Source organism: Meleagris gallopavo, chromosome 5 (genome assembly GCF_000146605.3).
Source record: "Meleagris gallopavo isolate NT-WF06-2002-E0010 breed Aviagen turkey brand Nicholas breeding stock chromosome 5, Turkey_5.1, whole genome shotgun sequence".
NCBI classification, from domain to species: domain Eukaryota; kingdom Metazoa; phylum Chordata; class Aves; order Galliformes; family Phasianidae; genus Meleagris; species Meleagris gallopavo.
This window is the reverse complement of record NC_015015.2, coordinates 58,826,656-58,834,094: the sequence shown is the minus strand read 5'-3', so window position 1 is coordinate 58,834,094 and position 7,439 is coordinate 58,826,656. Positions and strand designations below refer to the sequence as shown.

Sequence of the window (7,439 nt, the reverse complement as noted above, 5' to 3'; positions counted from 1 at the left end):
AACTTGAGGACCTGGGAGCTGTGGTGTGAGCAGACCTGCTCTCCAGAGTGTACTCTGCAATGGGTTTGTTCCTTAGGCGAACCTAGCAATACTTGTTGAGCGTGCTTGAAGGACTTCACAACTGATATAGCCTCTGCTTTGTACCTAGAGGTGAACCGAGTTAAATGGCGTCTGATTTTCAGAGCAGCAGGGGAACCTTTACCGAGCCACCTTGAACTGGCGGTGGAGCACCTGAGAAGGGCTGTGGCTGCCCAGGGAGCACAGGGACGTTGTTTGCAGCTGTGCTCCCCAGCTGAGCAGGACGGCTGGACCCAGAGAGGAGCCTCCATGGGCTCATATAAGAGCCAGCCACGGGAGGGAAAATCTCTCGGACCTGGGCTGCTTTGTGAGGAGGTGTTCTGTGTGGTCTGAGAGCCCCTTCACCAGTGGGTGAGTGCAACTCTTCTTTGTCTTTGTGCGTATGGCTATTGGGCTACCTGTGAATTCTTTGCTTGGTGCTGCCAAGAGCCTTTCAGAAGCAATTTAGCTTCTTCAGGGGCAGAACAATGGGTGTTGTGGGGTGGGGTGGACTTGGATTTGGTGATCTTAGAGGTCTTTTCCAACTTCAATGATTCTATGACACCAACAGCACTATACCATTCACTTCTCTTAAAGGATGAGTATTTACATCTACACTGTGAATCTGTGGGTAGCTCCAGGTGAGTTTGAAGTTGGGATCAGGACGTGGGGTGCTCCTCCACACAGCTGTTCCAAAGGCTTTCCTCAGGATGGGGTGAGCCTGTGTGTTCTCTGAAGTGCTGATGCCAGTGTGACTGGGGCAAGGCTATGAGTGCATTGTGATTAAAAGTTTAATAAGTCAAAGGAAACTCTTAATTGGTGCAAGAAAGAGCCTTATTTGTAAGATACAGCATTGCATACTGACATGCCAGTGTGAGCTTTCTGAATTCCTATTTTTCAAACAGTATAACTTTAATGGTGAATAAATGTGCCTGAGCACAGCTCTGGCTATTGCTCTCAAGATGCAGGATCTTCCTTCATGCCGTGTTCTTTGCTCGCTGGTGGTGGAGAGTGAGGGCAGTGCTCGGGGCTGAGCTTGTGCTGTGAGCAGCAGCAGCTGGTGGTGGTTCCTGCCCCCCCGGGCCAGTTGTTTCTGCTGTGGTTATTCCTAACTAACAGCGATGCAGGTGGCTGCACCCTGGGGCTGCATCTCTGGTTCCTGCAGAACTGTGACGGAGGGGATGCGTGCACTCTGGCTCCCTGCTCCTTCCCCCTGTGGCTGTCTCCTCCTTCCCTGGGCACTGCTCCTGAGTAACGTAAGGTGCCTTCTCCTGGTATCCTTCTCCATACAATTAAGTACCCAATATCTCGTTACACTTAAATGTGCTGTTGCTGAGTAGTGCCGTGGGCTCTGTGCCAACAATGCAGCACAGCATCAGCCTTGCATGGGCTTTCTGTGGTGCAGATGACTTCAGCTCGTGTTCTCTGGAACAGCAACCACCCCGTGGCTCAGTGCTGGCTGCCTGAATGTCCTGTGACATCAGCTGGGCTCCTTTTTGTTAATTACTTGCCAGTGCTCTCAGGAGGGGCTGCTGGCCCTACAGGGGTGCCCCTGCCCACGGGTTGGTGCTGGGAGCTCTGCTGCGGAACCGCAGCCACGGGGGTTGGCCGTGCTTTTAACGACTGATTTAAAATAAGGGTTAGGTAATTTGGAATGTAGGTGTTAGTGCTGTTGTAACTGGACTCATAACAACTGGCTCTTGTATTTTGATTAGGCCAGTAAAACATTAATTAGAAGAGCAATAACTTCTTGACACCTTGGATGCGTGCTCCCATTTACCCATAACAAGATTTTGAGTATAACGAATGGAGTGGATGTACTTTTATGGGAAGCCATAACACTTCCTCTGAGGGCTCACAGGATGATTCCAGCTAATTGTCCTTGAATTCATTCTAGAGAAAGCTCTCAGCTGTTACATGAACAGACAGAGTTTCAGGCATGGGACGTGATTGTTCAGTGGAGATAACCCGCCAGAATTTCTGCAAAGTTCTGTTTAATGTTTTGGCATTCCTCCTTTGCTTCTGCTAATGCGAGGCTGTGGTTATCATTACGGTGTCATCTGCCTGGAGTGGGGCCTGTCTCCTCACTTCTTGGTACAGAAGCAGCTCCTAATTTCCTAATTGCTGGATTAATGTTTTGAGCTGGGAAGTTAAACAGGCAGAACGTGGCACAATGGGCCAGCTGCGGGGCGGCAGCACTGCCAAGGGAGAGGCAGCGCCGCCAATTATGTGGGATCCTCAGTGGCTTTGGTTCATAATTTGCAATCCATTCACTGGGATTATTTCACAAACGCATAAAAGCAATCGCTTTGGCGTGATTATTCACACACATGCAATACATAAACATAGAAAATGAGATTTATGGATCTTAGTGTGACAACTCTGCTTTCCTTGCTTACTGAAGCCCCTCTTTTTTTCTTCCTTTTTGGCTTTTCAATGAAGACAGATTTTTAAAACCTCAGGATATGAATAATCATCCTCACAGTCTGATTTCTATTACCTTCTGTGAAGAGCTTACAGAGCTCTTCTTGCCATTGAAGTTTTCTTGTACTCTGTTTTTGTTGGAGGCTTTTTTGTTAGGAAAACAGATGCGGAGCAGGGAACAGATGCAGTCACAGAACTGATGTTTTGCAAATCCTTTAACGTTTTCCACTCTTACTGAGGTAAAAGCCGTGATCAGACTGTCTGACTGCCGACATGTGGATCTGCGCAGTCTGTCAGGAGCGGAGGAGCTGGGACAGTGAGCCAAACACAGCGGGATGTGGGGAGGAGTGAGAGCTGATGCATGGAAATGGGGACGCTCCCCACCGGCCCGGGGCATGGCACCTCAGCCTGCACCTCGCTGCCCTGCATCCCAGGCTGGCACTCAGCTGCAGGGAGCCCCTGCACTGTGCTTGGAGCTCCTCGTTGGTCCCCAGGAGCCGCTCCAGTGCTGACATCAAGCACGACCTCTGCAGGTGCTGAACCTGAAGTCGTAGCTGGCTAAATTCGTTCAAAATCTCACGGTTTGGGTAAGGAAAGTGAAAAGTTACCCGGCGTCTGAAAGAAGTGCAGTTATTGCACATCTTGTGCCGAAGTCCTGTTGCTATTAGCACAAAAAAGCAAACCTGAGTGCGGGGCAAAGCTAGTGGCTATGGGATCTTGTTCTTTTTGCTGTGGGCACAGAGTTGTGGATGGTGGGGAGAAGCATGCAGATACCCCACATGGAGAGTAAGGTTTGGGCTGAGAGCATCTTGAGGAAGCGGGTGGCCCCAGCTCTCTGTGGGGCCCTGGGGGATTTGTGGCACCTCCCACTGGGGTGTGCAGCCCTGGGGGGATCCCAGTACTGCTGATGCTGCAGGTGGGGCGAACAGAGGCTGATGGCAAAGGTCCTTTGGTTTATTGCGTGCTGGCTGCAAAGTTCCAATAGCACGTGGTTCTGCCAGGAACAGAAATGGTTTAGTGAGCTGAGATACCTGATTGTGCAAATCTCACAGTGCTTTTGTATTATTTAAGTCCTTGAGAGAAATGTTGCAAAATCATATAAATTTGTTATTTTATAGCCTTCTCGTCTCCTTGCAGAGTGCCTACGTGTGGCCCCAGGGCAGGCACTGTGCCTCAGCTGACAGCTCTTGTTAACTTGCTGATGCCACAGAAGAGGCTCATTAATTGCATTGAGGACTGATAGGCAGTGGCTGAAATGTGTTATGGTTATCTAGGAGTGGTGCTATACAAGCTGACATGAGTTTAAAAATAATAATAATAAAAAAGTCTGGTCCTGGCAGTTGTCTTTGTGCACATACTGAGCCCAGCTCTGCCCAATGCGTGCTGCCAGCCAGTGTGCGGTGTAGCAGCAGCTCGGGGTGCAATGCTGCTGTGTGTGTTCTCATGCAAGTACCACGAGGTGATACTTTGGCACTGTACATCTGAAAACAGCTCAGCTGAAGCTTAGGGAGGGACTGAGGTGTGCTGCTGTGTGCCATCGGTGTGCTGTCAGGGCCACCTGTGTGCTGGGCTCCCAGCTCCTGCACCGAGGGAGGATTGGGTGTGGGAGGAATGGTTGTGCACTGATGGATTTTATTTCTTTAGAAGTGAATTTATAATGCTTATAATATTTGTGGTAAAATTAAAATACAGGAAGCAGACATTGCCCTGTGGGTGCCTTTGGGTGTACAGAGAATAGAGCAGAAGAAAATAATTTATTTTCAGTTATAATTTAAAAGAAACTTAGCTAATTTTGGGAGGTGTATTAGCCAAAGCACGGGTGAAAGAATAATAAACACTTTCCACATTACTGTGATTTGTTTCCTTTTGCCAGGACTGGCATACAGCTCAATGCTAAGGCCATGCAATAGGCTCACACCAGAATAAGACTTAGAAAAGTGTGATTTCTGCATTCCTGAAAGCGAAGGAAATAATCGATTTGTGTTTTTTTCAGAGTCGTAGGAAACAGCAAGTGCAAAACAGAAAAGGAAAGCAAAGCAAGTCACCTAATGCAGTGCCATTACAAAGCAATAGTCTCTGAGCTCAGAGTCTGTGCACAGGGATCTGGTCTCCAGCTGACTTCTGTTAAGTGAGGCACTCAGTGAATGCACTTCCAGAGGGAGCCCGGCGTTGGATTCTTTCATATAAATGCCTCAGCAGAGGGGACCTGGAGTGCTGCTTTGGGCCATGGCTTGCATTTCAAGTGTTCTTATAATGTCTTTCCTTTGTGGAAAAACATCCAGACAAAACTTACCACAGCGATGCTGCATGGCTGTTGTTCTGCACAGACATCCAGACCAGAGCATTTCTTAAAAATAATTGGCTTTCTGGGATCTTGGCATGGGGCATTGCACAGATAGGGAAAGGAATCTCTGCCTGGCTTTAAGCCCCTGCAGGGCCTTGCTAACCCTGCTGACATGGATGGGTTTTGCCCTTCTTACTGATAACTGTAGCCAAGAAAACTCTCCAAACCAAATGATAGTTCAGAAAGCTGACATGAGGATACTGCAGCGTGGGGTGCATAGGGGATTTTTCCTCCTGGCATACGTGCCAACAGCACGCTCTTTATAGACATTAAAAAAAGAATATTTATATGGTTTCCAAGAATTGCCCATCGGTTTCCAGGAAATCTAACGCTGTATATACTGATATGTTTGCCAAACTGCCTCTGCACAAGGTACTGAATCGGGTCTCTGGTGGTCCCTCAATTTACCCATGCATGGTACTGATGTTGAGGAACATCTTGTTGTGCCTTCTTGGCACATATACTGCTCTTTAGCATGTAGGTTTAGTTATTTGCCTGGAGGCCCCTTCTCCCACACGCAGGGGCCTGCCCCCACTTTGTCTGGAGCACAGAGGGGTCTGCTGTTGAATTGTTCAACAGCAGTTTTGTTCTCGTGAATCTTCACAACAAGAAAGCAAATGTATCTTTAGCAAAGTAAAAGTGCATATAAATCACAGGGTCTTCCAGAGCCCTGCAAAGAGCTCTGCAACCGTATTTTGTTGTTCACCCTGTGTGGGACATGCTGCCCTGCACAATTGCACAGCCCCAGCACTGTGGATGGTGGGACTGGAGGTGGGATGTGGGGGAACGTGGTGTTGTGCTCTGAGATAGAGGAAGAACACTGGGTTCCCTGGACGAGCTTCATTTTCTTGGGTTTCCTATTCCCACCTGTGGATAGAAATGCTAAGGGTCCTGTCTGTCACATTTTATTAATTTTTAATTACAGCACGTTGCAGACAGCCCATGTTGTATACATGTATTTTTGTGTGCTGCACCCACTGCAGTGAAGCCCAGCTCATACCAGGAGTCACTGGAATGTGAAGTTCTTAATCCCAGTCAAAGCACTCCCTGTGTTTGTCTCCGAAACCTGGCTGAGGTTTCTGTTGCTGACTTTCTCTTTACATGCTCAGCTTCTTACAGACTTCTGCCTGTTGGCCTCAGCTGTATTTTTTGCACTGTACTTCAATAATGTGAATTATAACAGAAATGTGAAAATGACGTAAAGCTTGCTTTAATGATTATTAAATCCAAAGAAAGCCGTACATAGCACTGGGTATAACATCTAGGGAAGAAAAAAACAAACATGTAGATCGCAGCTAGAAGCATGAAGTGCAGCGCAAAGCTGACTGCTGCTTGTAGGATGTGTGGTGCTGCTGGCACCCCATGGGAGCAGAGCAAGAGGAATATATCCTCTGCCCTGACCTTGGTGTGTGCTGGAAATAGCATCGCCCTTCATATGAGAGCCCTCTGATTAATCACTGGGAGTTGGGATTTCCAATAGCCTGATGAACAGCTGCATGTCTTTGTGACATTACCTACTTACGTGTTGTGTTCATGATAGGCAACTTGCCAAGCTCAGAGACTCAGCACGATTTGTGCCAAACCCTTGTGTGCCCTCCAAACAGATGAAGTGCAGCCCAAACGGCCCCTGGGCAGGCTTGAGGCTCCCAGCACCTCAGCCTCCAGTGAGAGGCACGTGAGGAGCACATTGCTTGCAGGTGAGCCATGCACTGACTGGGCTCCATTCTCTCATCCGAGTCGTTGATGAATGTATTGAATAGCACTGGTCCCATACTGATTCCTGTACTGGCATAGGACGTAACTAGGAAAAAAAGCCTCACAATTATCTTCTGACTTACCTTGCGCAGAACTTGAACAAGACCAGAAAAACTAATAGAAAGCAAAGAAATAAAAGGAATTAAGAAAAAGAAAGGCACTAGAAGGCCTTTGTGTGCACCCTTTCATACGCTGACAGGGAAGAGAGACCTCACTGCTCCCTACAAATCCCTGACAGGAGATCGGGGAGAGGAGGGGGTCAACCTCTGCCCACAGGTAACAGCGATGCGCCATGCGGTGTGAACTGAGCTGGAGTGTCTCCACCTGCATCTTTACTGCAGTTGTTTCCAATTGCTTGGCCACTTAGTTCTATTTTAGTGATTCCTTCAAAGGCATTTTCTTGCACAGGTGTCACTAAAGATTAAGGTGACAGTATGAGGTGTTATTATTTGGAGCTTGTACTTCCCCCACCCCCAGGAAGAAATGTGGCCCAACTGTCAAAGCTTTGCAGAGCTGGCAGCTAGGAATAAAAACACGTTTTAACAGCTCTTTTAATCTACCAGAAAGAAAGTCTGGTAAAAGCCAGACAGTGAAAGTTAAAACCCAGCAAACTCTGACTAGAACGAAGCAGCAGGTCTTTAGAAAGGGCTGTGATTAACCATGGCTGCAGCTTGCTCTGGGGCACAGCTACTGCTTGGGGTCTTTACACCGAAACCTCTTGGACTGTTGGGTTGCTTTGTGGAAGAGGCAGCCCTGAGGCTGGGGGGGTGGTGCATTCCGCTGTTATTTCCCCAGTATCCTGGTTTGCAGGGGCCTCTCTGCAGCCATAGATGGGAAATAACTTCATTTTGGTGGGGTT

General features: G+C 48.1%; 1 long non-coding RNA gene across 1 annotated transcript; it reads left to right on the top strand.

The window, feature by feature from the left end:
- Positions 1-209: 209 nt before the first annotated feature.
- Positions 210-5,556, top strand: LOC109367971. Its single transcript, XR_002115606.1, has 2 exons — positions 210-429; positions 4,475-5,556. It is a non-coding gene; the product is annotated as an uncharacterized LOC109367971 (long non-coding RNA).
- The last annotated feature ends 1,883 nt before the right edge of the window (positions 5,557-7,439 follow it).